Source organism: Schistocerca serialis, chromosome 5 (genome assembly GCF_023864345.2).
Source record: "Schistocerca serialis cubense isolate TAMUIC-IGC-003099 chromosome 5, iqSchSeri2.2, whole genome shotgun sequence".
Taxonomy (NCBI): domain Eukaryota; kingdom Metazoa; phylum Arthropoda; class Insecta; order Orthoptera; family Acrididae; genus Schistocerca; species Schistocerca serialis.
The window spans coordinates 514,270,026-514,284,598 of NC_064642.1; the positions used below are offsets into that span (position 1 = coordinate 514,270,026).

Sequence of the window (14,573 nt, forward strand, 5' to 3'; positions counted from 1 at the left end):
TAATGGAATGTAGTCGAATCAAGTCGGGTGATGCTGAGGGTATTAGATTAGGAAATGAGACACTTAAAGTGGTAAAGGAGTTTTGCTATTTGGGGAGCAAAATAACTGACGATGGTCGAAGTAGAGAGGATATAAAATGTAGACTGGCAATGGCAAGGAAAGCGTTTCTGAAGAAGAGAAATTTGTTAACATCGAGTATAGATTTAAGTGACAGGAAGTCGTTTCTGAAAGTATTTGTATGGAGTGTAGCCATGTATGGAAGTGAAACATGGACGATAAATAGTTTGGACAAGAAGAGAATAGAAGCTTTCGAAATGTGGTGCTACAGAAGAATGCTGAAGATTAGATGGGTAGATCACATAACTAATGAGGAGGTGTTGAATAGGATTGGGGAGAAGAGAAGTGTGTGGCACAACTTGACTAGAAGAAGGGATCGGTTGGTAGGACATGTTCTGAGGCATCAAGGGATCACCAATTTAGTATTGGAGGGCAGCGTGATAAATACACCAAGCAGATTCAGAAGGATGTAGGTTGCAGTAGGTACTGGGAAATGAAGAAGCTTGCACAGGATAGAGTAGCATGGAGAGCTGCATCGAACCAGTCTCAGGACTGAAGACCACAACAACAACAACAACGTACTCCACTAACGTACAGATCGTGGGGAAACAGTAAACATTTGACAAAACAGATCCCATTTTATTCCGTTTTTTTCTTCTTTTTTAGTGGCATACAACGCAGAAGAAACTCTAACTCTTTCTTTTTCTACGATTGAATGCGGAAGTGTTAACACGATCTTTGCAAGAGTAGAAATATTTTCAAAACCTGTTTGTCCTTCAAAATTTTTGATTGATGACGGTTGACTGCAAAAGACTTGAAGCAGTTCTTTTGTAAGTGCTTCTTGTCTGCTTCAACAAAATAGCGGTGTAACGTCCTACAAATGCTGATTATTTTCTACAAGGATTTGCAAATTTGGCATAACTGTTCTCTTTTCATAGCTGAGAGCAATATTTACATTGCGCGGTGGAGGCTGCGATGGCCGCTCGAAAGAATTTCCTTTCCGATAATAATAAGAATTGTTACCCGTATCTAGCTCTTCATCTTTACTAGGAGACAATTCAGAGCTAGAATCAAGTCAGTTTCTTCATGTGTTGTCTCCTCAGCTTCACTTGCTTTGTCACTACTAAACTGGTTCGTACATTCTCAGACATTTTTTATTATAAATACAGCCTGAGCAAACTGTTCCACCACTGATAAATTTTGTGGTACCTCGGGTAATGAACGAAACCAGTCAACTGCTGCATCGACAATTCTTATGTAACTGGTATGCTGTAGGTCATAATGACCAACTGGGCTTGAAAGCGCCTATTTTTCAACAATGGAATTGCGCTTATTGTTGATTTGTGAAGCTGAGAGATCTTTAAGAAGGTACTATAATCACTAGATTTAGATCATAAAACATGAGTTTTTTAAAGAAGAACAGCATAAGTGGAATTTTGATACCCACTATAGCAGTTGAGTGTTATCACTATGTTTTTCACAAAGAAGTTCAGTTAATGTAATAAACTCTACTAGCGTGACTAACGAACTCAATTTGAGGGAAAAACAACCAAATGGCACCAAATGAAAGACTTTGATAACAGAAGATCTGTATGAAACCATATAAAAAGTTAACATACTTTTTGAAGTGCGAAAGATCTCATTGTTATGTACGAATGTAACTGTTAAATTTGTAAATAAAAGTTTATATACGTTAAAAGTTCGTTTCCCGGCGGGGATTGGTTGTTTGTGCTGTCCCCATCGTTACATCTCATCTCCGTCGACGCGCTGATTCCCGAAGTGACGTCAAATAGGAAGATTTGCGCGATGCGACAGAGCAACGCGAGAGGGGGTCTCCCGGCCAATGATGCCATACGATCGTTTCACCACTACATGATTACTGTGCAAGGGCTCCGCTTCAACAGCTACAATACTTATCATATTGGGCGTGTCACGTAATCTCAAAGTTAATAGGCATCACCGTAAGCATTTCTGATTTTTATTCTCTTTTTTATAGAATCTTTGATATTGAGGCGCTTTCACTCACTATCTAGGAAGTCCTGCCATAGAGTAACAACCATACTAATTATAACAGTAAATATGTCTTGATGGTGTACTCCAAGCAAGCAGTACAGCTTACCAAAATAACTAAAAGAGTTCTTTGGTCTTTTGTTGCAGGTATGTCCTAAAAATCTTCGTTACGTTGCTGGCGGAATGAAGAATGTAGCAGAAATGGACGAAAGGACATTGAGATATGCAGTAACTCTGTTCATGTCCATTCTTGGTAAGTGCTCTTAAAGACAATACGTTTAATATACACATCTTATTATGCAATATGTTCATTCTAGCTATTCGAATCTTTTCACAAAATAGAAGATTCCTTTTACTCAGTCACCAAGTTGTGTTAAAATCTAGAACTAATACAGCTTCCTCGTATCTATCAATAAGTAGCTCAAAAAATAGCAAGCCGTTATACACAAATCCGTCATTCCGTAATAGTGGATAGAGAATTTTCCTAAACAACAATAGAATAGTGATAGGACTTCTAGAGCTTAGATTAGATTAGTACTTGTTTAATAGATCATGAATACGACACTTCGTAATAATGTGGAACGTGTCAGGTTAATAAAAGGTGTCTATACAAGATATTCCATTACACAAAATATTACATGATACTTAATATTTTTTTGTGGGGGTTGGGGAAATTACCCACTTGCCATATCCAAAAACTCATCTAATGAGTAGAAGGAGTTGCCATTAAGAAATTCTTTTAATTTGGTTTTAAATGCTATATGGCTATCTGTCAGACTTTTGATGCTATTAGGTAAGTGACCAAAGACTTTTGTGGCAGCATAATTTACCCCCTTCTGAGCCAAAGTTAGAATTAATCGTGAGTAGTGAAGATCATCCTTTCTCCTAGTGTTGTAGCCCTGTACACTGCATTTACTTTGAATACGTTCGGATTGTTAATAACAAATTTCATAAGTGAATATATATATTGTGAGGCTACAGTGAAGATCTCTAGCTCTTTAAATAAGTGTCTGCAGGATGATCTTGGATGAGCTCCAGCAATTATTCTGATTACACGATTTTGTGCAATGGACACCCTTTTACTGAATGATGAGTTACCCCAGAATATGATGCCATACGAAAGCAGAGAATGAAAACACGCGTGGTAAGCTAATTTACTGAGATGTATATCGCCAAAATTTGCAATGACCCTAACAGCATAAGTAGCTGAACTCAAACGTTTCAGCAGATCTTCAGTGTGTTTTTTCCAGTTCAACCCCTCATCAATGCATACACCCAGAAATTTTGAATATTCTACCTTAGCTAACGATTTATGATCGAAGTCTATATTTATTAATGGTGTCATTCCATTTACTGTGTGGAACTATATGTACTGTGTTTTGTCAAAGTTTAATGAGAGCCCATTTGCAGAGAACCACTTAATGATTTTTTGAAAAACATCGTTTACAATTTCACCAGTTAATTCTTGTCTGTTGGGTGTGATAGCTATACTTGTATCATCGGCAAAAAGTACCAGCTTTGCATCTTCGTAAATATAGAATGGCAAGTATTTAATACATATTTAGAACAGCTGTACCAAACAACAATAGAATGGCGATATGACTTTTACACCTGTACCATAAGCCAGATAAACAAAGTGGTGTTTGTTTACCACAGATTTTTACGAACCATTCGTAACATTGCCCATGAGTAATTTCCTGATTAGGCGGGGTAGACAGCAATTAGCCCACCAATTCACGTAAGCTGTTGTAAAACATAGAAATCAGATGCGTTTGCAAATCAAGCAATAATAAAAATACCTCGTCATTGGTTGAGTTGTTTGTTATCTGTGACGACTGTGTGTTATAAACACATTACTCATTGTAATCATTCTCTATGAAACTGTTTCTCAGTATCCATCGCGGGTAAATTCCACTGAATATGTTTCATCGGCGGATTATTTTTTTCTCAAAAGTTTCATGTTAAATGTGATTAAAGACCAGGTATTCTTTTGCCCGCGAATGTAAAAGGTTTCACGATGGTAGTCTGCGGAGGAAATTTCAGGATGTGACCCTGAATGAGCGGATGTTATCTTGATTGCATTTTCAATACTATCAGCAGCTTGTACGCGTTCCGTTGAACAACTTGGAACCGTAAACAGACGTTTTGCAGATTCCCACAAAAGCACACAAACATTACTGAATTTTACAATTACTCCCCCCATACTCTTTTTTTTCTGAAGCAATATCATCCATGACATTGAGATTTAATAACTATACCGAAAAAGATTAGCGAAGTCTCAGGAAAAATAATATGCTTGCGACTGACTTCTGTACGTCGTATCTGAAGAGAGAACTACGTATTTAAAAGTAAAAGCACATTTAAAAATTTTCGCTGCGGACAGGATTCGAACCTGTGCGGGCAAAGCCCATTGGATTTCGAGTCCAACTCCTTAACCACTCGGACACCGCAGCGCCGAAGGTTAATGGTCCTACACAGTACATATAACTATATTGTAGTGTTATTGACATACCTTGATGTATTTAGTCTCATTAATCATTATGAGAACGAGAAATAATGTTAAGTATGTTTTGGGAAGGAGACGGTTCTCTCACCGTCGCCACGTTGCGAAGCTGCCTGCGTTAGTTCAATCTCTTGCCGCTAGGTGGTACTACAAGTCGTGAAATCGCGCTCATCTGGCGCGAGATTTCTTGTGGGATGAGCTCTGTCTTAGCTTTTGGTTTTAAGAGAAGAAATTTTTCGTGCAAATTGTTGATTAGTTTTTATTAAGTTCCTGCCAGTAAAACTGCGTATCAGATAGCAGCTTTACACATTATGTGGTGAGAAATAATTTGATGTTAGTAGTATATTGCAAAATTTTTAAAAACAGTTCGACAGCATCTTATAAAATAACGATCTTTTGCTTCCCTAGACATGGTTTTCCTGTGAAAAAATGCTGTTACATGCTGAGGCGTTTTTCTTATCTGTAACACTGAATAACGTTAGTCTGTCTTCCCTGTTCCGTTGTGGGAGAAATCATTCAAAAATGTCGGAATTGAGTACATTTTGTTTCTTTATACGTTAGCATTCAGTCGCGGCTATTGTCTTCTGTAAAATAATCAAGGTATCCACTGCTTCTATTGCGGTACTAAGAACTATTGAGTAATGGAAAAAGAAGTCGGCACAGACATATTAAATAATTTACTTACGTGGTGAAGCACTCTATGCTCTTCAGAGAATTTGCAAGCCTAATTCTGTCAATAAATGTTTCTCCGGAGACCGTCATGGTCACAAAATTATGGTTTCATTTTAATTACACGATGTCATCTAAATCTTGTGAGTTCATTGGCCAGAAGCTGCTGTATCGCTTCGAAGTATCACGTACTTAATGAGTTTTCCTTTATCTTTCGATGAAAAATAATTCAACAGGTTTCATTGCAAGTATGTCATTTCACAGAATATTTCTTCACATTTACGTTAGAGAAATGATTTCATGTATAATGCCGACGTCAAAACTTCTAGCGTTTATTAAAGATAATTGTTAACGAGAGAGGGCCTTTGTTGCCTCCGTACTAGGTGGAATGAATTGAATTGTCAGAATTAAGCTCTATCAGATCCCATGCAGGCACGTTGCCATCACATTTGCAACCACGAATCTTGATGCAGCACGTCTTCCTTGGCGCGTGTGGAGGTAAAACTGTTTGAATTTGATCTTTAACGAACGTAGAAAGATAAAATAATGGCGCTGTAACCTCTGTGTTTGAAAACAGAATTACGCTACTTTACTGCCTTTTGAAAAATCTACTGCTCTACTGCTGAAGAGCAAATCCTCTTTTTTATCACATTTGTGTCTATTCCCTCAAAGCAATTTTTATTGCCGCGAATGTTGATGCACCAGTTGATTAACTACTTATTCCTTGAGATACTAATTACATTCTGGAAATCCCTTCTGTGAATTCCTCACACCACTTTTAACAGTTCCAAGTACTGAATCAAGTTGCTGTAAGTTTATTCCTCGTATGGATGTTGTTTAAAACTTCAATCTCTATAACATGTGCTGGGCAACGATAAACCACCATGTGCCCGACAGCGAGATTATTGTAAAGCGTGTGAAAGTGAAATAAATGTTTCATCGGAATAAAAATTGTTTCTGATGGTATAGTAAAACATAACAGTCTAAACTGATAATAAATATCATTTACTGCCCTATAATGTTGTCAAAATAAGTCAGCAGCAGCCTCTTCGTTATTCATACCAAAAAAATTAAGCTGTTCCCATGGCTTAAGTTATGCGAAAACGTGGGTAAGAAAGAGACGTGTTTGCAAAGTTATGGTGTCACAGAATTGTAGAGTGATGGCAATGGTAAGATGTGTCACTTGGTGTCACTGTCTTTGCGTTGATGGAATAGTATGAGTTAAAGGTTTGGAAATGTTAAAAGTGTAATCTGTTACCGCGGCGCATACTCCTAGCATCAGTTCGCTGATACAGCCCGATCCATGAACGATGGAGTTTCTCGCGTTTCGACAATTCCAAGCGTCAGTTGCGGTACGTGCATGCTCGTGCTTTCCGCTTGAAGACAGCGCATATCCTGCAAATTATGTCTCTTGCTTACTTATGTACAATTTTATCACTTACCACCACAATGAGCAGTGACAGCTCGCAACTAAACTCGCTACGGTCTCGTTTAATGCTCGCATTAGCTACGGCATTCACAGCAGAGTACTCAGAACATTCTGAAAGCTCATTGGCTGTCGAAGCATACATGACGCAGCTGCGCAGAACAAGCCTAAACTCCACCGTCATCACTCGTGACCAACTACAGTTGTGCGTAGTGTATTTATAGCACTACAGTTGATGTGCAAAGGTTTGAAACAACTGGTTTTCGTGTAAATTAAACGCGGAAATGGCTGCTGCACCCGGAGCTAGGAAAGAAGTGAAGTACACTCAAAACTACAAAAGTAGGGAAATTGTTAAATTTAAGTGTTGGCTACAACAAAGTAAAAAGGGCGATAATTTTGCTTATTGTAAGGTGCGTGAATGTGAAATAAAAATGTCTTCGGTCAAGAAAACTACTCTTGACAGACATGTAGAAACGCAGAAGCACGTGCAAAGTGCTGGAAGACTGATAGAGGAGAAAATTTTAACATGATTTTCATTCCCTGACTCAGATGTAAGCACAACGTTAGGAGACGGAAATAGGCTCTGTGCTGAACGCAGCGTACCTCAACATTAGGAAATATTTACAAACATCGCTGAAGTCAGTATGTTCAGAAATCGCCAAAAAATTACTCTAATAGAGCGAAGGCCACTGCTATTGTGAAACATATTACAGGTGGTGAAAGTGAAGACAGGGTATCTAATTTGCTTTGCAAAAATAAGTTTTCAGTAACTGTTGCTGAATCAAGACCTAGGACGTGGAACGATAGGGAAAGCACTTTTAGATCCTATTGTAGTAACTGAGGGCAATGATGTTACTCCTTACAATAGTTTGATTGAATGCTTTAGCTTGTACAACATACCATATAAGGAAAACTTATAGACTTCGCTGCCGACGGAACTAGTCTCATGACGGGCAAACCTAACCTCCTTTCTGCCATTTTGAAGAGAGATATCCCTCATTTGTTCATAATGAAATGCATATGCAATTCTTTCAGTCTGTACTCCTCCTGTGACTATACAAAACTGCTAAGAGCCCCTGAAGATCTAGTACGAGATATATTCAGTTACTTCCATACTAGCGCGCACATAGCTGCATTACAGGAGTTTCAAGATTTTGTGGGAGTCAAACAGTACAAATTGCTACATCCAAGCGAAACAATGTAATTGTCCCTTCAGGCGGTAATTTCTCGTGTGTCAGAGCAATATGATACTCTTTTTATTTTCTTCACGTATACTGCATCACAAGATCGGTTACTTATATCTGATACCATTCTTAAAAAACTGAAATGCTCTTATAACATTCTATACTTACCGATTTCCAATCAACTGCATAAACAATTGCAAAGCGAAGAGCCTCAGATGCTAACATTAGAGACAGTATTTCTTCTTCACTGCTCGCCTTGACTGCTGTGTCAATTCTGAACACCAGCAATACTCAGTACAGAGATCCAAATGTTTTTCTTTCCTCTCGGAGAGATCTGTTTATGTGCAAAGGTGCAGGTATCTGTGGAAAAAATGAAAGTTTCGAATGAAGTATATGCCGACTCAAGGCCTATATATCCTAATTTGTGCGGTTCTAGGCGCTTCAGTTTGGAACCGCGTGACCGCTACGGTCGCAGGTTCGAATCCTGCCTCGGGCATGGATGTGTGTGATGTCCTTAAGTTAGTTAGGTTTAAGTAGTTCTAAGTTCTAGGGGACTGAAGACCACAGATGTTAAGTCCCATAGCGCTGCGCCTGCGCTGTTGTGCTTAGCGGGGCGCGCTCCAGTGGGAAAGTTGTGTACGCGCTGACTACGCGGAACTATGTACACAACAGTTTGTCTTGGCAGTACGGATATTTAAATTTTTCTGATCCATTGGCGCGAAAAACCATCTGATTGAGCTAAATAGCTTAACCTCACGAAAAAAAACTGAATCTAAAGTGGTAGCGTTAATTTTCAAATGTCACAGGTGAGTTCTTCTGCAATTTTACAATGAAGCTATTAACAAATATTAAATAGTGTAGATGCTAGCTTTGTCTGACACCTTGAATGACGTCAGAGAGTGTTTCCAACTCAAATTAAAATAAGCATTAGCTTGTACATACACCAAAAAAAAAGAAGAAGAAGACAGCATCACGAAGAAATTATCCGAATGGGACGGAATCGGTAAATGTGATGTACGTGTATAGACAAACAAAAAGTAGGATGTTGTGTTCAAGATAGTGAGCTTCATAAATTGAGCAAGTAAATAACGCGTTGGTCCACATCTATCCCTTATGTAAGCAGTTATTCGAGTTGGCATTGATTGATAGAGTTGTTGGATGTCATCCTTAGCAGTATCGTGCCAAATTCTGTCCAATTGGCGCGCTGGATCGTCAAAATCCCGAGATGGTTGGAGGGCCTTGCCCCTAGTGCTCCAAACATTCTCAGTTGGGGAGACCCGGCGACCCTGCTGGTCAAGATAGGGTTTGGCAAGCACGCATACAAGCAGTAGAACCTGTCGCCATGTGCAGGTAGGTATTATCTTGCTGAAATGTAAGCCCAGGATGGCTGGCCATGACAAGCGACAAAACGAGGGGTACAATACCGTCGACGTACAACTGTGTGGTGAGGATGCTGCAGACAACCAAAGGGGTCCTGCTACGAGAAGATATGGCACTCCTGATTGTCGGACTGTATGACCGGCGACAGGTACAGTATGTTGGTATCCGACTGCTGTCTGGGGTGCCCCCAGACACGTCTTCCCCTGGTGATCAGGGTTCATTTCGAAGCGAGGGTGATCACTGACTACAATTCTACTCTAGTCCATGAAATTCCGTGTTTGGAGATGCCACAGACAATTTTGGGATACCAACCTGTCACCCGCCATACGGCCCAACAACCATGAGTGATAGTCTGTGGCGCCATTTCTTTTCATAGCAGGAACCCTTTGGTTGTCATTCGCGGCATCCTTACAGCACAGCGGTACGTCGACGACATTCTACGACCCATTTCGTTGCCTTTCATGGCTAGACATCCTGGCATTACATTTTAGCAAGATAATGCTCGCCCGCACACGGCAAGAGATCTTCTGCTTTTCTTCGTGCTTCCCAAAACCTACCTTAGCCAGTAAGGTCGTCAGATCTCTTCCCAACTGAGAACCCTTGGAGCATTAGGGGCAGGGCCTCCAACAAGCTCGTGATTTTGACGATCTAACGCGCCCATTGAAAAAATTTGGCACGATATACCTTAGGACGACAGCTCTATCAATGAATGCCAAGAAAAATAACTGACTGCATAAGGGCCAGATGTGAACGAACGCGTTATTGACTTGCTCAATTTCTCAAGTTGTTTCTCTTGAATAAATCATCCACTTTTTTTCTAAAATTGTAAACGTATATTTGTCTGTACATACAGATCACATCTACTGACTTCCGTCCCATGGATAAGTCCTTCGTGTTGCGTCTTTTCTTTGTCTTAGTGCGCATTTGCATGATTGTTACTATGTGTTGTCGGAAGTCCTTCTCCAGCAGCACCTGAGTTAAATTCACTCTCAATTTTTATCTTCCTTATCCTCTTCTCTCTGCCATCGCCTGCGTGATCTAGGAGGCTGGGACGTATGAAAGTTCTGTATAACACGTAATAAAGCCACCTTCGCCGAAGGAAATATTTGATTGGCAGATCCAGGTCAATGATTACAGCCATACTTCTCAGAAAGTAAAAAAAAACGCCACCAGCCTTGCTTTAATTGATGAATCAAGGTTATATCGCCACTTCTCTTAAACAGTAAATTTCACAACTTTAGCGTCTGATCCGACTAATAATTCTAAACATTACACTGGTCTTCTCTGAATCTCCCAACTGCTTCAGTGGAACGACCTCGATATCTTCCAATATTTGAGTGTCAGAGTAATAGGGTGACAATCACCAAACGACTAGTTTTATTGGCAGCAAAAGGGCATATTAATATTCTTAAAAATCTTGCCAAGTCCGTTTATTCGCCTGACAGTTCCACCAGCTGTCTGTTAGCACTACAGCGTAACCCTAGGCTGCTGCCCAAGCCACTCATGCCTGGGCTAAATCACTTTATTGGCCATCGGAAATAAGAATGGCTGATAAAAGCTCCGCCTCCGAGAAGAAAAATGTCGTATATGGTACATAAACAATATGCGTAGGAAATGGGAACTAGCAGCATCATGTGGAGGAGAACCACCCCCACGCACCCCCACCCCCTCCAAACGCACACACATACACACATAAATATTAACAGTATTTAAATGCACACATAGTGTGCAGTCAGTCATGCATACACACACACAACTATGGTCATGTGGTTCATCCAACAATTTCGCACAATATCAACTGTTTACAAATAAATAAATAAATAAATACACAGCGACGTACCCTGTCACTCAAAGCATAGTGTAGTGTGAGTATGAGAGGCTGCCAGTTGCATCCCCAGATGAACTGTTTTTCTCATGATGTGACAGCCTACTCCCAGCCACAGTGCAGTAAATACCTTATAGCCTCTCCATAGAAAGACTACTTTGCGCGCCATATGCGGAGCCGCGCCAACGCCCTCTAGCAGCACCTCTTGTAATCCTGAGTGACACCTGCATCCACAGTATGCGTACATTTTCGTCTTGAGACCTACAAACTCCACAACTGACGAACCATTCGTATCCTCTTTGATCAGGCCGATAACGTTCGTGTGGTGTGGTATAATTCCAAAAGGATTTTATGCTTGACCTCCACGTTCACACACGATCTGACGCGATCATGTGTATGTGCCTCTGATACCAGCTCATCTATCCGACCTTAGAAACAGTGTTATTGCAACAGTTATTCGTGACACATTGATCAAGATTTCGGAAAACTCGCCTACCGACTCGATGTCTGATCGGTGTTCTCCTCGAACCATTGTGACACGATTCTGGCTCCGAGACACGGACAGTTACACTGGCGAAAGATGACATCAGCGTCGGGGAAGACATCAGGCATGACAGGATGCAGGTCGTTCGCAGCTGTCAGCGTGTCTTCGATTACTACCACAGGTCCCATTGCGAGCGCAGGAGAATGTCTTAATAGTGTTCCCACGAGCCCGCGTCCGTGGCGCGCTGCACGTTTCGGGCCGCCGTTCATCTCGATGACGGCGTTTGTGGAGACGACCATCGACCTAGTGTAGCAAAAATGTGATTCATTCGAATCCCGACGTTCCTGTGCCCACTGCAATCGTAATGGACGCTGCCGTTGGATCAACATGTGAACATGGAGGGATGGTCTGCTATGGAGTTCCATGTTCAACTGTGTACGATGAACGGGTGTGCTCCGAAACACTTGTGCTTGCACCAGCATTGTGCTGTCTCGGTAGAGAGGCTACAGATCACCATCTATCAGACAAGCCTCCGAACCACTCGTTTTGTGAAGAGTCGTCGACGTCCAACCAGTTAGCACCTAGTGGTAGTTTCAATGTCTTACCCCTTTCCGTAGATGCTCACGACTGAAGCGCGTGAACATTTGACCAGCTTCACTGTTTTCGAGATAGTCGTTCAAAGGCACTGCTTAACAATAAACTGCCCTTTGTCAAAGCCTCTAACCTCAATGGATTTCCCTATTTGCAGCCTATATCTTAGCTTTATCCCCCCGATGATGTCTGCTCAGCTTACGTACTTTTTTTACCGCGTCACGTGCCCGCAGGGCCACCTGGTGGCATCCACCGTCGAGATGGGCACTGGTCATAATGTTATGGCTCATCAGTGTATACAGGGGGTATCATAATTAATGACATAAACACGTACAGTTGAAAATACACGAGAAAAAGTCTCAGTAAACATGGGCTTTGAAACGCATACCTTAAGAACTATGAGCGCTCCTCCATCTTCGAACAAACCTCTTCTTATCGCAAGCTCTTTGCTTTCGACGAACTATGAGCACTTGTTCAGTAGAAGAGATGTGTTTTGCAGTGGCGAAGATGAACAAGTGCTCATACTCCTTAAGGTGTGCACTCGAGAGCCCACGTTTACTGGACATTTTCTTCCTGTTGGGTCCATACTAGCACCTCTCGAAATATGGAAAGCAGAGAGCTCTCAGTTGAATTATTTTGTAGTAGAGAATATGAAGAAGTGTTCATAGCTGTTAAGGAATACACTATAGAGCTCATTTTTACCGAGACTTTTTTCTTTTATTATCTTGTACTTGTAGCTGTGTGCGTTTGCGCCATTAGTTATGACACTCCCAGAACGAAGGTAAACGATGGTGTCTTTCCGGCTAATAGGAAGTGCGCTTGCCCAAGGACGCTGGAGGTCACTGAAGTAGAAAAAGTCACTGGTATTTAAAAACTTTTTTTTGTACATAATACTCTTATTACGATTACTTCTTGATTCCTCGTTGATCAGTGAAAGTTTCGTTAAACCAAACACTCTCAATTATTCTAGCTTTTTCTAGGGTCCCTTCAACTTTGGACGGTATTACTGCATTCATTCGTTTGAATAAATGTTGTGATGAACGGTTTATCGGAGTGGCTTGACACTGTCTGGCGGCATGACACTGTCAAGAGCCCGAACACCGGGATCTGCGATGGGCGGTCGCTTCCGTGTGCTGGACTCAGCGGGACTCGGGAGTGGTCCAAATGTCGGGGGTCGGCTATTCCCGTCACGCACTGTCCCATTCCCCAAGGAGGGGGCCCTATTCCCGGGCTCCTCGGGAGGGAGAGCGGCTCAGCTCCCACGCGGGGGCGGGGGGCAGAACTGCCTACGGATTCCACCACGGTCATCGCAAGGGCCCGTCCTTTGTACTCGGTTGACAGTGGCTCCTTTGCTTAGAAGATCTTCCCTGCAGGAACTGCGCGGTGCGCTATGTACAGGACGGGCTAAAAATCATGCAGCATTTATGACAGTGAATAACGTTTATTATTTATCCTAAGGGCGGACTTCAACCTGAGGGTTTCTTCTATCCGTAAGTGTAAACAATCTCCCATCCTCGGTCTCTTAAGTCTATGGAAAATCAATACAAAGAAATGATAAATAAAAAAGTTATTCACAGGTATAACCCCTTCCTGACTTTTGACCCATCCCGCACTTTACAACGAAATCCAGAGCTATAGCGTAATTACAGTTCATGCACTTAAGACAGACATGAACTTGTCCTACAGACGAGTACGTATCCAAAGGGCACGTTAAGACTAATTAAAAAGTAAAAAGGCACCTCAGATGGGCTGGATGTAGTCCCGATGCCATCCCATATAGATCTTGACGCTAAAATAGTTTTTAACCGTAATAGACGAGGGGCGTTTAAAAGTAATGTAACACTTGTTTCTGAAAGCTGGTTGGTGTTATTCGGGATTCCAATGCACCACGTTATTCACCACTCTTTTTGCTACAAAACTCTACTTTTCAACACAATCTCCGTTCAATGCGACGGCCTTACGCCACCTCACTGGGAGGTATTGGTGCCGGCTTGGTACTACTCTACCGGTACTGGTCAACGTCGGAGCCAACGTCTTGCTGCCATCAGTTGCCTATCATCCACATATTGCTGCCCGCAGAGATCACCATTCATTGGGCCAAACAGATGGAATTCGGAAGGTGCGGGATCCGGGTTGTAAGATGGCTAAGGAAGAACAATCCATTACAAAGTTTTGTGAGCTCCTCTCGGGTGCGCAGTGTTGTTTAAGGCATTGCGTTGTCATGGAGGAGAAGTTCGTTTGGACTTTTGTGGCGACGAACACCCTGAAGTCGTTTCTTCAGTTTCCTGAAGGTGATACAAAACGCTTCAGAGTTGTTCGTTGCCCAATGAGGGAGCATATCAAACAGAACAACCCCTTCAGAGTCCCAGAAGACCGTCGCTATGACTTTACCGGCTGACGGTGCGGCTTTGAATTTTTTTTTTTTTCCAGAGGCGATGTGGTGT

The 14,573-nt window shown here is 41.6% G+C and overlaps 1 protein-coding gene and 1 non-coding gene across 2 annotated transcripts in view; one reads left to right on the forward strand and one right to left on the reverse strand.

The window, feature by feature from the left end:
- Positions 1-14,573, forward strand: part of LOC126482284 (uncharacterized protein ZK1073.1) — a 564,828-nt gene that overhangs the window by 153,496 nt on the left and 396,759 nt on the right. The gene's annotated exons all lie outside the window — the stretch shown is intronic.
- On the reverse strand, positions 4,439-4,520 carry Trnas-cga (transfer RNA serine (anticodon CGA)). The gene has a single exon. It is a non-coding gene; the product is annotated as a tRNA-Ser (tRNA).